At 32.9% G+C, this 19,769-nt stretch overlaps 1 protein-coding gene across 2 annotated transcripts in view; it reads left to right on the top strand.

Moving 5' to 3' along the window:
• Kcnh8 (potassium voltage-gated channel subfamily H member 8) overlaps positions 1 to 19,769 on the top strand; it is a 334,538-nt gene that overhangs the window by 33,878 nt on the left and 280,891 nt on the right. The gene's annotated exons all lie outside the window — the stretch shown is intronic.

Below are 19,769 nucleotides of genomic sequence, written 5' to 3'. Positions count from 1 at the left end.
AACATATGAGGACTCAACAACAACAATTAAAAAAACCCAGAAGGTGTACTCAGGTTTAAAATACGATCCTGATTCCTCCAAATTTCTCATCATAAACAGTGTCTATTTTAGCAGATATTGTCCTAAGTGAACTTTCTATCAGTTTCTTCAATAGATGTAAACATCTTTGATTGCCGATTGGGTGTAAGACCCCTACTGTATAGTATATGGGTTCCATTGGACACCTCCTTTCCTTTCGTTTGAATCTTTTTTCTTTTTCTTTTTTCTTTTGACTCTCTGCAGCAAAAGTGACTTTATTTACCCATCCTGGAAGTCAGGGAAAGTAGAATGTTTTTCAAAAGTTTCATTTTGGCAAAGTGAAAAGTGCCTCACCAAATCATGATTCTGGGATTTGGGTTGAGTTGCAGTTATCCAGTTTCCAATATCCATAACTAATGAAAATTTATATTAAGCTAAGTGTGCTCGTTATGGGATGAATCTGTTGTTGTCTGTGTGAATAGGCACATCCTGGCCACAGAGTGATCTTTTTCCCTACTAGCTTATACATGTTTATCCAGCAACATTCCAGTGCCTTCCTCTGGGGCCAGGTCTGTGCATGTGGATAGAGAACTATTCTTGAAAGATACTTTTCCTGAGGACTTTAGTCTGCAAACACTTCTCCTGTTTCCTTCGGCCCGTATAACACTTCATTATGCATCATGCTGCACCGAAATATGTATAACTTATTTTATCACGATGAAACACTAGAAGCCTTTTTTAGGGGGATGTTTTAATTAATTTTTTTTTTAATTCGGATATTTGTTTTCCTGTTGTCAAATCAGAACAACGATACATTCAACAAACATTTATTTAAGCACTTACTATAGACCAGGCACTATTTTAGGTATCAGGGGTATAGGAGTGAATAATTCAGATAAAGCCCTGCCTTTCTGAAACTTATTTGGTCATAGTGGGTGGGGACTGGGAAGAAATCCAAAACACATAACATCAGTCCAGAGAGTGATGCTGGACATTAAGGAATTATAAGATAAAAGAAACATGGAGCATAATTGAGGGAAGTTTTCCTTGCACATGATGGTCAGGAAAAAGCTTTCAAAAAAAAGTGACCTTTAAGTTAATTTTCAAATAATGAGAACAAGCCAGCAATGGAAATATTGAGGGGACATCAGAGGCAGAAGTGAGTGAGACTAGATGAGTGTGGTGTGAAACAAGTTCTGATGATTAGAAGAGGCCATTTAATTAATGGTTTAATTAACTGGCTTAAATATGATAAATGACTTAAATCATGTTAAAATTTAAGGACTACATTTCCTCTATTATTCTATTGATTAATAGAGAATGTTTTTCATAAATGATAGATGAAAGCAACCTCATTTATTTTAACAAAACTTTAGAACATAGATTGAAGGAGTTGTTTAGGCTGGAGGCATTTTCTGTACTGCATACTTACTCTACTGGAATTACCCAGCTAAGCAGCATGGGGCTCAGCAAGCATGGAGGAAGAGTATTCTCATACAGCAGAGAATAAGAAGAGTATTCCCATACAGCTTAAGGAAGAATGATGCAGGAATGGAAGGTGTTGATAGACCTGAAAATACTGAGATCCTGGTTGGTAGTTACTTTTCATGTGGAAAACAGATTCTTTCTTGCTTTGCTAAAATTCCCTTAGGACTATTTTCTACCTTTAAGGCTGTCAGAGAAATTAATAGAAAAATATTCTCTGTTTACTAAAACTTAATACATACTTAGCTTGACTGGAACATAACTAATTTTGAACAATAAATATTTTAAAGAAAATTTTTCTTTAGGTGATTCTAATTTTCTGATGCTCTCGGCATGTCAGCAAATGACTGTAGCCTCTCCATTATCTGTCTTTTAATTGTTTAAACTTCATGACTTTATTTCAGACTCTTCTAAGTGTTTGTGTATGAAGTGTGGTCTCTTCTCATTTGCACTTAGGGGGACACTGAATCAGCCAACATTGAACCGTTTCTCCTAAGGAGACACTGGGTGAGGTTCTTGTGAGCATCTAGTTGCCACATTTTTGTTAACAGACCACATGTCACAGATATTATGTGTTTCTAGTTAAAGAATCCTTAATGTTTATTGTTGATACAGTAGCATTGAACTTAAAACCAACAGCACTGAAGCTCATGCATGCCTGAACAAAGCTTATCTAAGACACCTGTTTTCTCCATGAGGCGCATCATAGTCTTGTGCTTGGAAATATAGGCAATGCTTCGGCACTACACTTGGGAGCCAATTTAAATAGCACAGCCACCAACAAAATGCACAAATATGTGAAAAACACAGCACTACACAGACCCTGAGAAGCATACTTGGTTTCAGTGAGAGCTGAAACTGGAAGGCAGAGCATGTCTCCATTAGCCTCAGGTTGGAGCATGTCAGGTGACTCAGATTTTCTGGGCATGTCAGCAAATGACCACACCCTCTCTACAAATATTGATTTTGAGGTTACAAATGCCTTTTAATAAGTAGGCAAATTTGCAACTAAGGAATCAGGAACAATGAGTATTGATTGTATAATGAGTCATCTATGGCATGTCTTACTTACTAGAAGGTGGGAATTATCTTCTATTATATAATGTCTTCTAAATAATAATACTCGATGGATAGCAGCCTCTTCCTTTATGTGTTTCTATTTATGGTCAGTTTTAGCCAAGTATCTCTGGGCGTAATATTTATATTTATTAAATACTTAAGTATACAAATGCATAAATAGTTATATACATGCATATTACTTAAAAACTCATACAGAGACAGAGCCAGTGAGAAATCAACACTGAAAGAGAGAGAGGGAGAGAGGACATGGTGTGCTGAAGAAAGTCATGAATGTCCTAATTATTCATATATTAGTGCATTGGGCTGCTTAAAAATTCTTTGAAGTACATAAAATTGACTTAACCTCTTCTGTTTATAGACAATTAAAACAAAAACCCTTCATAATTAATATGATCTTAACATTATTTTAAAATGCAGTTAATGGGAAGTCATCCATCTTCTGACACAGTTAATTCAGTTTTTGCCACACTGCTAGCTACTGAATTTGAACATGTCATTATATATTAGAAGGTAATGCTTTATTTCACTTTTTTCCTTCAAACTATTAAAGTCAGTGAAAGGTTTGCTTAGTACATTACCAACTCAATTCTTTGTCCACTTTTCAAAATTAATTTATGTCATCTAATAACAATTGGTCAGGAAAAGAAATACAGTAATTGGGTAGCTTTTTCCAGGATATTCTGTAGTTGTTTATTAATAAGGCTTAGAATTGATACTTCTTTGAAATAAATTAATTCACTGCTTGTATTGGATTTCATACTTAGAGATTTTTCATTGCCATATCTCTGGAGAACAGAAATCTGTGGTCATTTTGAGCATTCATTTAAAAAAAAATTACTGGGAATAGGGAATAATGAGCTGGTGCCCTCTTTAGGTCTCCTAATCCTTAAGCTAAAATTCAGTGCCTCAGCCCTCAGTTTGGGAACTACTTTTGCAAATTATGTTTGCATATTATTGAGGGGATGGCTGAAGTACAAGGACAAATCTTCCCTGTTTTCAAGACATGCACACTGCACAAGAGAGATACAATTAGCATGAGTAGGACAAAGAGCAGAGAATGGAAAGGGAACTCAAAAATTAGCAACAAGGACTAGTGAGTGTCCAAATGAGGGGAAGGCTGCTGCTTAGGGAGAATAGAGAGAGCTCCTTTAAACTGAGGTTGGAATTCTGAGTAGAATTCCTTAGTTAGGAAGCGGGTATAGGACCCTAGTAGGTTTAACTGGAGCCAGGTATTTTTTTAACAAATTTTTAATTTTTTTTATTTATATATGACAGCAGAATACATTACAATTTTTATTATACATATAGAGCACAATTTTTCATATCTCTGGTTGTATATATAGTATATTCACACCAATTCATGTCTTTATACAAGTACCTGGGATAATAATGATCATCAAATTTCACCATCATAGGCAAACTGCAGGCAGTATGGAATGATGATTTGGCTCTATGGTGCAGGTGTTACATGTGAGGTGATGTGGCTGCACTTTCAAGGACAGGCAAGAGAGAGCTATTGTAGCATATTGAGCTGGTAAATTGAGAGCCCTGCTTTAAGAAATGCCTTCTAGCAATGGACTTTGGATGGATTAGTAGAGATAGGACACCATCCAATTGTGTTTATAGTATCAAGGGACCTGAACCAGAGATATGAATTTGAACTAGATAATGGAGATGGACATAAGAGGTATTGTTGAGAAAGAATATGTATTCAGTGTAGTACTTTTCACTTGACTGAGAGAGTCTTAGCCCCCAATGTTGAGTTTTCACAGAGACTTTACTTCTAGTAGATTGTTGGTTTTGTTCTGGTTTTTATTTGGGTTGGGAGAATGTTTATTATTTGTTTCCCTGAAAATTCGCCAAATGTACTTATCTATTGTGGCAGTCAAATATCCTAGATGAATTACCCATGTTTGAATAATAGGGACAAAATATTTTACATTATTTTAAAGCTCTGATGACAATTTAATCGTTACTGATCATCCAGAAGAGCCTTTAATATCACAGGTCTTTTCATCAATGTTATGAATGTCAGTTGTCATGCTACGGTATTTTCTGTAACAAAGCTGAGTGATGGAATTTCAAAGAACTTACAGTTATATACTTCACACAATTAGTTGTTTACAGTAATCTGCTTCAGTTCTCCTGCATATGAATAATTTTTGGATTCAACTTTGTTGCCTGTTTTGGTTGTAATTCTTGCACTTCAAGAAGAAGAATTAGCTTGCACAAATGCTGGTATACATTTTATTTAAAAGTATAAATATTGTTTTCATCTCAAGGACTTTGAGAGATTGGATAGGTATATTGTGAGCAAATTTGATAAAAAAGACCAAAATATATAATATCTTTCTTGAGTTTGATAAGCAAAATGATAGTAGCAGCAACAATAAAATCATTATCTTTATAAGTCCCAGAAAACATAAAATAATAGATATTTTATAGCAAAACCTTGGATAAACAAAAGTATTAATGCTTATTCACAGATACCAAAATTCTACATACATTTATCTCTCTATACACAGTAAATTATATTCTCAACTCTAATCACAGAGAGAAGATCAGAATTATGAACATATTGCAAATGGCATTCATGGAGATTCTGCAGTGGATTGATGAGTAGGAAAAGGAAAAACTCCTAGCAATAGACACTCTATTAGAAAAAAACACAATTATTTAACAAGCTTAGAAGAGGGTTGGTTTTCTGATAGGATATTGATGCTTTTGGACATGGCCACAGTGAAGAGTACATGGGTAAATCAGAGAGACTTTGCACCAAGAAAATTTGTTTTAAGTTTGTATCAACAGCTTAATATTAAACCCTCCAAATATTTAAAAGTTAAAATGATGGCTCTGCTTCAGAATCTTTTCTACTCAAATGTTTGGAGAATATATGTTAGGACAGGGCAGAATAAAATACTGTATAATTGACTGTTTTAGTATCTACCTACTTCCGGAGCTTTGTAAAAGTGATCTGGTATGACCTCCAGAGCCAAGGAAGGGCTTTTCCAATCAGAGCGAAGGGAATCTTGAAGTCTTATTTTAAAATATTTACAAAGCTGTGCTCCTAATTGAATAACTATGAAAGCTACAGTTGAAGTGCCTGGTAATCATCACTGGATAAACCACAGTCTGTCAAAATGGAAGGTTCATTTTGGTCTTAAGAACATTGTACTATTTGAAATTAGTAATTGCCAGTATTATTACAAGAATCAGCAATTACCAGTTTCCTCAAGGCTGACCCTTTTAAAAGTGGTCTCATATTGGACAGGTCCATATGTCTTTAGATTTGACTTCAAACATGCAAAATTTCGATTACAGCTTTAAAATTTGGTTCACTATACTTATAAAGCAAGTTGGTACCAAATTGTTTGCTTGGGGTTTTGTTTTGTCTTTTAAGGCTCCCCCTTCACCCCCTGCCACAAAAGACTATTTGATAGGTTCTGAGGATATACTCTGCAAAATGTTTTGCAAGGGCTTGGTTTTAGAAAGCTATGCCAAGTTTAAAATGCATATTCCACCTAATACTTTTGATGATGGTTGCTATATATAATTTCATAAAGTGATCACGGGAAAAAAAAAAGACATTGGTGAGGGGAAATGGAATAAAATAGAAATTAAATTGTTTTAGTTGAATAGAGAGAAAAGTATGGCGTACTACTATAAAAGATCAGACAGTTTTAGGGTAACCTGAATATTATTGTAAATATTTAATTTTGGAAGGATTAACATCTCTATAATTGGTATTTCTTTCCAATAACACAATTTTATTGTTTATGGCCTATTATTTGTAGAAAGGCCTTTTTAGTCCTGTTAAGACTCTAAGAGTTTACACCTAACAAATGCTCAGAAAATAACTTGTAAAAGGCATACTCTATCAAGAGGAAAAATAAACTCAGAAAGGCTTTGTGTTGGCCTCCGTTCTCTTTCCTATTACCTGTATTCCTTCCGTTTCTCCTGCTTTGCCTAGTAATTCATTTGACTCCAAAATTAGAAAAACAGAATAAAATTAAAGATAGTAGGAGGAACAAATAAAGAAAAAGAAAGATCTGCAGAGGGTAAAGAAAGATGTGATCAAAAAAATCAATTTGTAATTTTGAAGAAATTAGTGATGTATATAAATATATCAAGGTTGATCCATAAAAAAAGAGAAAAGGCATGAAGAAATGAATTTGAAGTAAAAAGAGACACATAGATATTATTTAAAATCTTTATGATTACCATGAGCAAATTGAAGCCAGTATAAAAACTTACATGTAATGCATGAATGTCTGTAAAGTTATAAATTTCCAAAATTGACTAATAAAATAGAAAAATTAAACAGAATTTTTAAAAAAAATTGATCAACTCAAAAATGAAGAAACCTGGGCGGGCCTCCTGGACCATGAAAGAGAAAAAGGAGAAAGAGGTGCCAGCAGTCCCTGCTGAGTCCTCCTAGGTCGGCTTACTGTATACAGCCTGTCCTAGAGGAGCCCAAGGCAGAGCAGAACTGCTCTATCAACACACGAAGTCATCAGAAAAAAAGAATAAGAACTGTTGTATTTAGTCACTAAGTTGCGGGGCACCTTGTGACTCAGCAAAGCCTAAATGATATAACAAATGCATGATTCTACATGCAGAAAAAATTTTAAATAGTTTACAATGTTTCCTTATTATGAAATACCATAACAAAATAGCAGTAAAATAGAACTTTCCTAACCTGATTCAAGATATTTAGCTGAAACTTATAGTTAATATACTTAGTATATTTAGTAGTAAAACTTTAGAAACATCCTCATTAAAATTTGGAGCCAGTCAGTCAAGGATCCTGCTCATACCTCTTCTATTTAATATTGCTCTGGAAGTTTTAGTCCATGCAATATAATAATGAAAAAGATGAGATATACAAATTAGGAAAGAAAACCGTGTCTTTATTTGATGATATGAGCGTCTATGTGGGAAGCCCTAGAGGATATAAATACTGTTAGAGCAAAAACCACTGAAGATAATGTTGAAGAATAAGAATGTGTAGAAAACTGTTTTACCAGGTGGCAAGATTTATTTATTAATTTTTTAAAGTATAGTATGTAAATAAGGTATTATGCAGGAATAGAAAAGTGACCAGTGGAACTGAACATAGAGCCAAGAAACAGGACTAGATATTTATAAAACCAGACATCAGGCAGAGGAAAGATTACTAAGGATAAAATGGCTATTCTGAGTGAACTAAAGATTTCAATAAATGAATGAAAATATAAATACAGCCTTTAAAATGAAATACAGAAAAAAACTCTTTGGGATCATGGGGAGGGAGAAATATACAAAACAGTACAAACTATAAAGAAAGGATTGACAAATATTATTAAATTACAACCTAAAAACCATTTAGCAACCACAATAAAATCTGCCATAGACATAGTTGAATTGTAAGCTGCAGATTGGAAGTAGATATTTGCCACACATAGAGCAGACAAATGATTGCAAACAATTTTCCTGCTAGTCTAAATAAGTGGAGGAAAGCATAGCACAGCTTCACCAGTAGCCAAGGAATATGCAAATTAAAACGCTTCATTTCTGCATGGTGTGTGTATTTTCTTTTAAAATAGACACATCATGTTTTGGCAAGAATTTGAACAGGTTTTAAACATGGTTATATTGGTTTGAATTGAAACAATCACCCAAGGAAAGCAACTGGGCAACTATGGTAACCTTGAAAATGTGGCTGCTCTTTGACAGAATTTTTAGGAATTATGCTTTTAGAATTACATTCTAGAAATTAATCTACTACAAGTCCACAAGGAGATAAGTTCAGAATGTGGGTTTAATCATCTATTGTATTAGCAAATTTTACTACAAATGGGATAACTAAATTCTGGATATAATCAATCACATATTGAAATACTAAACCCCTGTAATATGAAAGAATCTCAAAAACATAATTTTGATAGAAAAAAATGCCAAGTATGTCATTATTTATGTAAAGTTTTAAAAATATAGAAATGCCACATATTATTTATAGGCCTCTATCTGTGTGGTTACAGTGTAAAAATAGGCATGGAATGATAAACATCACTTTAGGGAATACAGTTTTAGGGAATACAGCTGAAGGATTGGAGGAGAACAGAATTCAGATACCTACGCACTTCAACTGTATATGTAATATTTTTTATTTTAAAGCAGAAATGGAAAATTTTAATATTAAATAAAGCTGTTTGAAGAATAAAGAACATGTCATTCTCTGTAACTTTCTGGGTAATAGTGATATTTCATTTAAAAATACTGTTAAATAAAGTTAAGTTTTGTTATTGCTGATGTGAAACTTCTCAGGACCTTTATTTTGTTAGGATAAACTGTGACTCTCTTATACCTTTGACCAGGGAGTGAATTTTGAGCACGTATGTGGAGACACTAGATTATTGCCTAACATACCAGAGGAATGTAAATCTACAGATGGACAATGTTGGAGAATGCTTTATTAATGCAAGTCCCTGGGGTTAGGACCACCATCTGCCTTATGGTCAAATATTTAGCCAAAATGGGTCAGACTTCATTATATGTGGTTTACGGGGGGATTTAATCTAGAAGTCGTTCAAATTTGTGCCAGAAAATAACCATGGTACTTGAAATTTTCAATTGATTTTTTTATGGCTTTGTCGAGTTCTAATAACTTATATTCCATCAATTTCTTCATGAGTCTACAATGAATGATTTTTTTACTTAATGTATAGAATTGTGTCACCATCACCACAGCCCAATTTAAAAAAATTTTTTTTAGTTGTAGATAGGCACAATAACTTTATTTTATTTATTTTTATATGGTGCTGAGGATCGAACCCAGTGCCTCATATGTGCTTGGCAAGTGCTGTACCACGGAACTATAAAACCAACTCCACAATCCAATTTTAATGCATTTCTGTTCACAAAATTCCTGTCAGCCTGTGAGTCCTCAATCCATATTGCCACCCCTAGCAAACCACTGATTTGCTTTCTTTCTGTATAGATTTACTTTTTCCAGAATTTCACACAAATGAAATGATACAATATTTAGTCTTTTGCATCTATCTTCTTTAACATGTTTTTGAGGTTCATCCATGTTGTAGGATGTACCAATACTTTGTTCCTTTAGATTGCTGATGGGTAGTTCATTGCATGGACACTATGTTTGATTTATCAGTACACCAGTTACTGGTCAGTTGGGTTGTTTCAAATTTGAGGCTGTTATACTGCTATGAACATTCATATCCAAGTCTACCTAAAAGAAATGCTTCCATTTCTTTTAGGTAGATTAAAAGGACTGGAATTGTTGTGTCATTGTAAATTTATGTTTAACTTTTTAACATGCTACCAAACTATTTTCTAGAATAGCTGTACAATATTACATTTTCACTACTAATGTATGAGGGTTCCAGTTTGTCTACATCCTTGCCAAAACTTTTTGTTGTCAGGATTTTGGTTATTTGAGTGGGTGTGTAATGATATCTAAGTGGTTTTAATATACGTTTACCTGATGATGAATGATGTTGAACACTTTTCTGGTGTACTTATTAGTTATTAGATATCTTCTCTGGTGAAATTTCTAGGTCTTTTGCCATATTTTAAACTGGATGATGATAATAATAATAATAATTATTAATTTTCTGGGTTATAACTATGCTAGTCTGGATATAGTTTCTTTACTGGACAAAAGATTTGCAAGTATTTTCTTTCTGTAAGAAAACCAATTTTCATCTGTATCATATCTCTCACATGGCAGAAAGTACTGCTATAAAGACAATTTAAAAAAAGGATCATTATCACTGTAGCTAATATTTTAGTGAGCATGTTTATGTTCCTGTGATTTATTTGCCTTTTCTCTTTAAAGTAAACTTAAATTTTATGAAAAACACAGATTCAAATTTGTTAGTGCTCCTGCCTTCCAGTGAATGGTGGTTTTGCCAAAGTGAATGCCTTATATTTATTCTTTACATATACTCTGAAAACATAACCCCTGTTGAAAATATTCTTTGAAGTTTTCTCTTGATTTGCATTGAGCCAGTTTAAGTTTTTGCACATAACACACACACACACACACACACACGTACATGTGTACATTTTCTTTGCTTTAAAAGGTAAGCATTACTACTTTGCCAATGCCAATGTTACCCTTACAGTTGTTGGACAAACTCCAGTTGTCAAGTTAGTGTTACATGTGAAATTGGGATTTAGTGAAAAAACTATAAAAATAATCACTAATTATGCTTTACAAAACAACAGTAAGTAATGGTTTTAGGAGTCCAGTGCTTCTGAAGAAACTACATTAATCAGCATTTCAGAACTGAAGCCTGATGGGAGGGGTGAGCTCTTCTCCTGAGTCACCTGCTCAGATTGTCCAGGAGACTGCTGCAGGCACACAATCCACTGCTGTGCATTCTCCCACAGCTTCATTGGTTGCACATGCTCCTCTTTTAAGAGGAAGAAAAAAAGTTTTGCATGCATGCTGCCCTTACTGGCTTGAAATGGATGTCCTTTATACTTGAATATGCCTTTGTTTCATTTTCCAAAGTCTTTCTATAAAAAAAAAAGAAACAAAACCTTATATGAACACCTGGCATTTCACAAATTATTGTGTTGCTTAAGGGCACTTTTCCTGGGCCCTGTCTTTTATTCAGATATTGAAAGGGCAGAGCATAAACAGATCACTTGTCTGTGCTCTGCCTCCACGTGATGTGAGAGGCGGGGGCAGGGAGAGTAGTACATATTCTTGGATGTGTTCTTTTGTTCTGTGGAAGGATTTTTTTTTTTTTTCCAGTCTTGGGGATTGACACCAGGGGTGCTCTACCAGTGAGCTGCATTCTCAGCACTTTTTGATTTTTTATTCTGATACATGGACTCACTAAATTGCCTGAACTGGCCTTGAACTTTTGATCCTTCTACCTCAAACTTCCAAGGAGCTGGGATTACTGGCATGCACCACTGCATCCAACTTTGTCTTTGTTTTTTTTTCTTCCTAGGGAAGGGACTGAACCCAAGGCCTTACACATGCTAGGCAAGTGCTTTACCAATCAGCTACACCCTACATCCCTACCCAGGATATTTTTTCTTTGGTACCAGGAATTGAACCCAGAAGTGCTTAACCACTGAGCCAAATCCCCAATCCTATTTATTTATTTATTTTGAGACAGGGTCTCACTGATTTGCTTAATGATCTGGCTAAATTGCTGAGGCTGGCTTTGAATTTATGATCTTCTGGCCTCAGCCTCCAGAACTGCTGGAATTACAGGCATGTACCACTGTGCCCAGCCCAAGGTAAAATTTTTTAAAGAAGGGAAATGTATGATTTTCTTACAAATATAAAACAAATGTAAGTTAAGTAAAATTTTTACTTAACTCATTATTAAAAAGGGTAGATGGTGTAAGTTTCAATGGAGAAATCAACAAATCCAAAATATATATGGAGCAAAGTAATATTGAAATGATTGCACAAAAAGAGAGATGAAATTGGTTTTCCTGTAGGAGATAAGGACAAGAAGGACCATGTACAGGTTCTCATTGGAGATACCCAGTCATCTTTTCTGCTTATTTTACATCTCCATACAGTCTTAAGGTTTGTCAAACTTTTCCTATAACATGCCAGAGAGATGATATTTTAGATTTTGTGTGCCTTACTAGCTGTCCTTCAACTCTGCTGTGGCAATATGAAAGTAGCCGTAGACAATGCATGAACAAATGGGCATGCTTATTTTGAATAAAACTTTATTTGTGCACACTAAAATTCGAACTTTATTTTATTTTCCTGTGTCATGAAATACTGTACTTTTTATGTTTTCTGACATGAAATACTATACATTTTATGTTTTCTGACATGAAATATTATATTTTTTAATGTTTTCTAACCTTTTAAAAAATCTAGAAAAAAAAAACATTCTTTGCTTGTGAGTCATAGAAAAACAGCCTGAAGATCAAATTTGGCTAACATCTAATCTACAGGGAATAAACTGAAAAACTCATAACTAAAATTGGCACAGATTTCCAAAGCACAAGATTTTTGGCCATAAATTATCACACATAATAGTTTAAATGCAATATATTTACATATAATGCATGTACAGGTAAATTTATGTGAACATATATGAATAGTAATAATAATGATGGAAGAACAATCAGAGCCTTATTATAAAACAGTAGGGAAACCACAGTTAACAGTTAAGTAAAGATAACTGTATCTTGTTTACTAGTTATATCACCCCAGTCCATCATCCACTTTACTCTTAAGGCTCAACCCCATATGATGAAGTCATAAAAACCTTTGATGGTGAAGATGAATTATCCAGAAGTGATTCTCAGAACTGCCTATATCAAACTCTCATGGAGCACCAAGTCTATTTGGAGCAGATTGCTTTTCATGGGTTCATGAGAAACAGAGCAAAACTTAGAACCCAGTTATTAATCAGTGGGTGAAATCCTCTTTATAGAAGTTGAACTATAAACATGAGTGCTTTTCTTTTATTAAATATTCTTTAAATTGCACATATGGTGTAACAGTTTTCTGGATAGTCTCAGAACAGCTTTTCAGAACATGCCTTTGTCAGCCTTCATCAATTGAGTAACGGGTATGAGTTCATACATTGGGCATAGATATTAAATGATTTCATCTATTCATCTTTATATTATCTCTTGTTTATTTTAGAAATGTTATTTCCTATGTACCTATATGAATATACCACAGTAAATGTAACCATTGTGTATATCCACAAGGCTAGGGTCCTAATTATAATAAGAGATATTCCATGCTTGTATAATCATATCAAAATAGACTCTACTGTCATGTATAGCTAAGAAGATCCAATTAAAAAAAAAAAAGAAATGCTATGCAGGCATGCGGGTCATCAGATATATTCTTGGGGTTCATGAGCACTCTAATAATGCTCATTAAAATATGTTTTACTTTTACAAATGAACTAACAAATATATTAGCATATTTTCTATTATACATATTCCCATTTTATGAGCAAGTATTGTTGAACAACTTTAGTTTCTATAATTGTGTTTATTTCTTTTTTTTCCTTTTTTTGGGGGTGATTACCAGGGATTGAACTCAGGGCCACTCGACCACTGAACTACACTACCAGCTCTATTTCATATTTTATTTAGAGACAGGGTCTCACTGAGTTGCTTAGTGCCTAGCTGTTGCTGAGGCTGGTTTTGAACTCATGATCCTCCTGCCTCAGCCTCCTAAGCCTCTAGAATAAACCAAATCAATGTTGTGTGTGCCACTGTGCCTGGCTTGTTTATTTTTTTAATGGGTTTTAAGTGATGTTCAGTTGTGATCCTTGGCCCCTTGTTATAGAGTTTGCAAATATATTCTAGACCAGGGGTTCACAATTTTTCTGCCAAGTGCCAGTTCATAAGTATTTAGGTATTTGTGGATCATAAGGTCTCCATCATAATTATGCAGCTTGACAACTGTAGCATGAAAATAATCAAGAGACAATATGCAAATGTATGAATGTGGCTATATTTAAATAAAACTTTATCAAACAAGTGGTGGGCTGATTATGGCCCAATGGCCTTACTTTGTAATGCTTATTCTAAGGCTTCTGATGATTCTCAAAAGTCTGAGGGAAAAACAATCTACAACTATGCACTACTTTAACAAAATTGTATAAAACATCACATTTGCAAAAATAAATTAGGAACCCATTATTTGATTTCAATGTGATTATTTATGTATTTTAAATTAAAAATAAATTTTAATTTATTAATATTGTATGCTAAAAAATTCTAAGTTTTAAAATTTTTTTGTATATTTTTAATAGCAAACACATTCATAGGTAGCTTTCTTTGTCTTTTCACTCATAGTCATGATACATATATATTTGAGAAACTAAATAAAGTGCTAACCACATCCCTAGATGTGACATCAATCTTTTCATGCTCATCCTCCAATTGCAGGAATTTTACTTGTCAGCCAAACCAGAGGTGCTTTTTTGAAAAACCTTCAATAGTTAAGATAAATGAAAGATCATTCTTTAACAGACCAAAAAGAAAGTTTGCAAGTTGGTCTGTTCCAAAAAATTCTATTTGCTGAGTTACTGACTTGCATAATTTATAAAAATTACCCAAAAAAATTACCTGTCTTCTTGAACATATTCAATGAATGTTTAATACTAAGTTGATTAATTTTAGTGAATAAATTTATGACTGTATTGTCTATTAATTTTAATGGCTCTAACAAATGTTTCATAGAGAATTAATTTCAAATTCTTTTAAAATTTAATCTTTCTTTTTTGAAGAATTTTTAGAATTCTCAACATTGATTTGGTTTATTCTAATTACTTATAAATTATATACCAATATTGAGGTACTACATTTATTTTAATAGTTCTGTAAGTTTCAACTTGTTGGCTTGTTTTTGATTTTATAGCAATATTTGAAGGATTATTTTGTTGAAAGTTAATTTCTTAGAAGCTCATAGTATGACTTAGTTTCTTAGGAAGAAATTTCTTCTTATCTTCAAAAATTTGTAATTCATATGTAGAAACTAAAATTCATAATGAAATTATTACTCCTAATTATAAAGTCATCTTCAGAAATGTAACTTTACCTAGGAATGTTCCAAAGATAACACATCAATATCGAGCATTAATAGCTTTGTTATTAATTACAAAATTATAGCTGTGTGCTGTTTGATGAAATAATGTGAAACTTACTTAAAGCCTAAGTAATATTTAAAAAAATAAAAACAAATTAAAAAGTGAAAAAACTGAGATCAAAAGCCTAAACAATTTCATCACATATGAACTGCTGAATATTTACACTTTAGTTGCTACAAATACAAAAATTAAAGCTGATATTCAAAACAGATTCTTAAAAGAATATATAGGTATTGCCTCAAATTTTAAAAATGTTAATGAATAGTATATTACTCATAATAGTGAAATGTTTGGCAAACTTTGGAGATCGTTTGATAGAATGATTTTTGTCAGAATTGATGTAGCAGAATTGGCCTAGTTAAGGGACAAGAAACACTATGCTTGTATTGAATGGAACACGTTGGAGCATCAGAATCAACAGGTCTCTAAAGTCTGGCGGTCAAGTAAACTTCTCAAATCTGGTATTTGCAGGTTTTCCACTGATTCAGGTTACTCTAGGAACTAATAAATACTTTCTTCCCCTGTTTTCCTTGCAGAAACTCTAAGAAAAAGAAAATGTATTCACTATCCTCTGTATTGTATCAGCAGCTGTCTCCTTTCCTTGGAGTTCTCAAAGGAGACCTCTGGTCTTGCCAAGAGCAGAAGTTGAACAGATGCCTCACTAAATGCAGTTAGCTATTGGCTAACTAAGGCTGCTTGTCCCCAGTACATCCAGTTTTTTTTTTCTTTTTAAGCTCAGTTGAAGTATTTTAAAAGCCATAAATATGTAAATAGTTTGAGTGAAATAATCAAACTATTGATGAAGTGTAAGGAATATAATATACAAATCTGGCAGCTATAAAGAGCTGTGTGGGGGATATGTGTCTAATTTATTGATAGCCAAAAAAAAAAAATCATCTGTAAGGACAAGCAGTCTAATGGCTTTAATGTGGAAAAAACAGGATGCTGTTGGAGTTGAGCTAGTTTCTTAAAGCAACTAGTAGAAATGACAATGTGGCAATCATTTAACATCCACAATATGTAAAGGATAGCAGAATTTAGGATTGAGTCCACAAAGAAATATTCATTTTAAATGAAGGTTTGAAATATCCTATTTCAAACCTTCATTTAAAATGTCTCTCAAACATGAATCTCATGAAGGGAGGGTAGCTTTACAAGCTTGTATGCTCATATTTTGTATTTGTTATGCTATTCTTATTCTTTTGTGTGGCAGTGGGGATTGAATTCAGGAGCACTGTATATCTAGACTACATCCTTGGTCCTGTATTATTTTTAATTTCAAAATATTGAAATAGGGTTTCACTGACTTGCCCAGGCTGACCATGAACTTATGAACCTTCTGCCTCAGCCTCCTATGTTGCTGACATTATAGGTGTGCATCATGGTGCCTGGTTGCTCATTTCATTTTTAAGAAAATAGATGCATGTAATCATACATACTTTTGATGTGTGTTAACAATGCTTGTCACATAAGTTGTTCCTAATTTTATAGAATTAATTGATGCTGTAAACTAGATTATTTTGAGGAATTGGTGTGATTGTATCTTAAAATTTTCAAAGAAACTCCTGTTTATAAAAGAAATATATGGTACACTGAAAGATAGTTTTAAATTTTAAAATGAATGTATAACTGTACAATTCAAATAGTGCATACACATGAAACTAAAAAATGCAGTCCTTCTTCCAATTCCATCTTATAAACACACACACACACACACAAAAGCATTTATCTGCTAATCCTATGACCTTCTACAAAAAGTTTAATAGACCTTTATTGTGCATTTGCATTCATATACATAATATAAATGAGTTCGTGTTTTGGTATGTTACAACCCCCCTCTGCACTTTATATAACTATGGAATCTTTCTATGCTAATGTATATATCTACTTCATTTAATGTTAACATTGCATTTTATGACATGAATAATTTATAATAATAAGGAAATTACCATAGTTTATAGTAAATTTCATATTATTTCATAGTATTGCTACATTATAATATATCCCAAAAAATAGCTATATAACTCATTAAATTTTGATTTTTTTGCATATATTAAGGTTGTTTCAATTTTTACTATTAAAAAATGCTGTCATAAACCTAAGTTTATATATTCTGGTATGCTTAGACACCTCCATAAGACAGGCTAGCAATGGAATTGCTGGGTCCAAATAGAATCATAATTAATATTTTAATACTCTCTACAATTTTCTAGCTAAATTAATTATGATCCCACTGAAGCTGTGTGAGAATATTTATTTTATAATAAGCTTGCCAACATTGTATTTTATCAGCCTTATGATATTTATTAATATAATGAACAATAATGTCATATTATTATGATTTTGATGTGTATCTCATTAGTAATAAAGTTGAAACTCTTTTACATGTTAATTATCCACTAGCATAGTTCTTTCTTACCTTTTTATATCTTTAAGTAATGGGCAGATTTTATTTCTTTGCATACAATTGCTTTTTTAATGCAATCTTTCAAATTTAATTTATAGTCTTTCTAAGGCTAGGGAAATTTTCTTCTCTTTGATGATCCCTTCCTTCTCAGTTTCTTCTTTCTAGAATTCCTATTAGATGAGTGTTAGACTCTATCTAATTACTCTTCCTTTTAACTTTTTCCGATAGGGTTCAACTTTTTACCCCTTTACTGTCCAGTTCTTGTCCATTCAGTGTGATGATCTCTAAGCTCTTCAAGTCTCCCATGTCAGAATTTCTGCTTTTATACAATGTCTTGATGTTTTGGATTTCAAAGTCACAAACATAATAACTCTGATTGGTGGTTAAATACGCTGACATTTTTTCTCTCTGTGATCCAGTTTTTCTCAATAGAATGCCTTTGTATTTGTGCAGATTAAGATCTTCCCTGGTTGAGATCATTTTAACTCTGTTGAGTTTTCATAGTAGTCCATTTTCATCTACTTTATGTCTCTCAGGAAACCTACAATTGTCCCAAATCTCCAGCACTCTTGTATTTACATTTATTTTTTCATTTATCCTTTTCAAAAGTATTTGGGAAGTGGGGAGATTTGCTCCATCAACTGATCTGATAAGACCACATGTCTTCTATTATTGATATAAAATGTCTCTAGTCGATAAATCATTCATTTGGAGTAATTGATTTTTTTCCCCAAGGCATTCCTTTTCAGGTCTCTATGGGGTTAGCTTGGATTTGTGTTTGAATTTGATCCCTTTATATTTATTTTCACTCAGTCTGATTTCAGTGAAAGAGATGACTTCTTATCTTGTTTCCGTTTGAAATACTGGTAGCAGTATATTTAGAAATGGTCTACAAACTTGCCAGAAATTTAAACCAGTTAAATATTATTTGAAGCATTATTCTTCATTTCTTTTACTGCTTTAAATGCAGGATTGCCTATGATTGTCATAATAGATTTAACATTTCCACATAACCTTTTAGAAAGATTCATTTATAGAGGTACTGAAACTTTCTCATTTTAAAGCATCAGTAATGAGAGAGTTTTGCTTTGAAAGCTTCAGACTGATCCCATGCACAGATTATTTCCATTCCCTTACTGATTAAAAGTTTTAGATTCCCAAATGTATGCCATTTTTAAAAATAGTAAAGCGAACTTTTTCTAATTCCAATATTTAATACTCCCTTCTTTGCAAAACCTGTAATTTAGAGCTCAACACAAAGAATATGTGTAAGAATTTAATATTAAGGTAAATTAGTGAAGCTTCTGCATAGAGACAAATATGTACAATCTTATTTATCTCCATAGACAGTAGTCTTTCCTTGTTTTTGAGTCCTGTGACGGTCTCCTTTTCCTCCATATTTTTCTTCACTCTGTGCCTTTATATTTAGTTTGACAATCATTTCTGCAGTATTTCTTGGGTGCCAAGCACTGCATTAATCCTAATATATACAAAAATAAGTAGGACATAATTTTTACCTGATTTTTGGACCTTTGTGTACAAAGATCAATAGAGATGGTAAGGATGAAAATGCTTTGGAAAATATGGTATAATAAAAGTTATTATCAAAAATACAGGTCAACACAGAACACTTTCAATTTAAAATTTGGGTAGAGAATAAGAGTTGTAAAATTAGCCCTAACAGCTTTCAGAATATTGTCTTAAGTATTGAGTATTAAAATGGAGATAATTATAGTATTGCAAAAGGTGACTGCTAAAAGGATCATTTCACTAAAAAAATTTTTCTTTAAAGCTTCAAATATTTTGGGAAGCTTAGGAGGTATTAAACACATAGTTTTTTGTAGTTTTTCTGTGTGAGCAAAAATTCAATGGTATGGTAACTGAAAGTTTTCTGTAAACTGTAAAGCACTATGTAAACACAAAGTGATATTATTGTGACGGGAGGTGAAGTGAAGAGAACAGGGAGCAATTTGTATAAGATCCAGAATGGGGCATATTACAGGGTAACTTTAAAGAAAGAGACAATAGAGTAAGTTTTAAGTAAAATTAAAACTGTTTGAATACAGTAGAGTAAGTTTTGAGGAAATTTAGAACTGTGTGAATGATATATTGTGAAGCATGCTATAAAGCACTTCATTTCCCAAAATACTTCTATTACTTCCTATGGC

The sequence above is a fragment of the Ictidomys tridecemlineatus genome, chromosome 2 (assembly GCF_052094955.1).
Source record: "Ictidomys tridecemlineatus isolate mIctTri1 chromosome 2, mIctTri1.hap1, whole genome shotgun sequence".
Classification (NCBI taxonomy): domain Eukaryota; kingdom Metazoa; phylum Chordata; class Mammalia; order Rodentia; family Sciuridae; genus Ictidomys; species Ictidomys tridecemlineatus.
Note: the sequence above shows the minus strand (reverse complement) of the source record. Positions and strands in the feature narration are given on the sequence as shown.